The sequence below is a fragment of the Erpetoichthys calabaricus genome, chromosome 2, assembly GCF_900747795.2.
Source record: "Erpetoichthys calabaricus chromosome 2, fErpCal1.3, whole genome shotgun sequence".
In the NCBI taxonomy this organism is placed as follows: Eukaryota; Metazoa; Chordata; class Cladistia; order Polypteriformes; family Polypteridae; genus Erpetoichthys; species Erpetoichthys calabaricus.
Genome location: NC_041395.2, coordinates 285,031,039 through 285,032,727, shown reverse-complemented (window position 1 = coordinate 285,032,727; position 1,689 = coordinate 285,031,039). Strand labels below are relative to the sequence as shown.

General features: G+C 39.5%; 1 pseudogene; it reads right to left on the bottom strand.

Moving 5' to 3' along the window:
- Nucleotides 1-359: 359 nt before the first annotated feature.
- Nucleotides 360-1,273, bottom strand: LOC114645607 (general transcription factor II-I repeat domain-containing protein 2-like; annotated as a pseudogene).
- Nucleotides 1,274-1,689: the final 416 nt, after the last annotated feature.

Here is a 1,689-nt window from a genome sequence, read left to right as displayed (position 1 = left end):
AAGTGTTGCTATTCAGAGTACAACAGACAGATGGTCATCACTGAGAGAAGATCTGCGCCTGGATTTGTTGAATTTCATTATAGAGAATGTATGTTCACATATGTATGTTGATGCAAAGAGGACAAGTGTGGGAAATTCTTCTTTTGAGAAAATTGTAGAATGTCAGTAATGGCACTGACTTGAAGTGTTCTGCCAGCAATGTTATCAGACTGCAAGTCTTTAATTTGAAGTTGTACCTCTCTGGGGGCACTGTCCACATCACTTGTAAAAGGAGAGGAGATGGTGAATATTTCATTTCCACTGCTTTGAAGTCTTCAAATTGCTGGGAAAACTCACCATGCAGTCCCCATAACATGGCTTCATATCTGATCAGCAGATAGAGTCCTCCCTCTCAGTTGTGTCAATGTGTTCCTCTGTACTTGTTGAGATAGAAGCAGCAGCTTCCTCATTAAAGCCTTGACTAGGTTGTGCATATCAAGTGCAAAAAGACCTTTGCCTTGCAATTTTGTATTCAGTTAATTTGTAAGTGCAGTCACATCAACAGCAAATGCTAAGTCTGATAGCCACTCAGTGTTGCTTAGTTCAGGGATGGGTTTTCCTTTCATTTGACAAAACTTCCGAATCTCTGATTTCAGATCCCAGACCTGTTTGAGCACTTTGTCCAAGTTTGTCCACCTGACAGCTGTGTGGTAGCCCAGATCAGTGTGATCAGTCTTATGCTCCTCCAGCAATATAACAAACTGTCTGTGTTTTAATGCCCTTACCCTGATTAAATTTGCAGCATTTATTACAACATCAACCACATGATTAATTTTCAGCACTACTTTACCTAGAACGTCTTGGTGAATAATACAATGTACAAGTATCGGTTTTTGGGCTGGGTTAATCTCAGCCACTTTTTCCTGCATTGTTTTTAAAAGTCCAACATTTCTACCTGACAAATTAGGAGAACCGTCAGTTGGGTTTCCTACTGCAGTCCTAAATTTTGCACACACGTGCTGACTTCAGTAAATAGATTCTAACTGGTTGTTGTCCCTTTCATTGACTGCATAGAAGCCAGTATCTGTGTCATTTCAAAGTCTTTCATTATTCCTTTCACAAAAATCAGCAGCTGTGCTGTGTCACAGACATCACAGTTCTTATCCAAGACCAAAAAGAAGAAATTAACACTTTCAACTGTGCATTTCAGCTGTAGTACCAGATTCTCCACAATTTCCTCAATCCGACCTGTAACCAACCGTTCACCGGTGGAGGGACTGAGGTTAAAATGCATCCTACTTCTCTGGGCAGGGGATTGCTGCCAACTCCCATAGACACTCTTTAAGAAATTATCCATCAGAAAACAATTTGTTTCTTTTGGCAATTCTGTGAGCTAATACTGTATATAGCTGATTCTTACTGTTCCTTCCTTTGCTGTATGAACAAAATCTTTAGTGGTGCTAGCTATTGTTTTGCCATACTATTATTTTGAAATTTTCTGTACTTGTTCTAGCAATTGATCAGAACTATTATAGTACATAAGTACAGAGAACCTGAATCTGCTGTCTGTTTTTGTGATTTTTGCTCCTGACAAAGTTGAATATTTGTTTGCGTTCTGCCATTGACCCCATTTTATTTTCATCACAGGCACAGCCACTCTCAAATGAATGATGGTATAAAGGTCATTCCCTTCAACTCTGTGGTAACCAA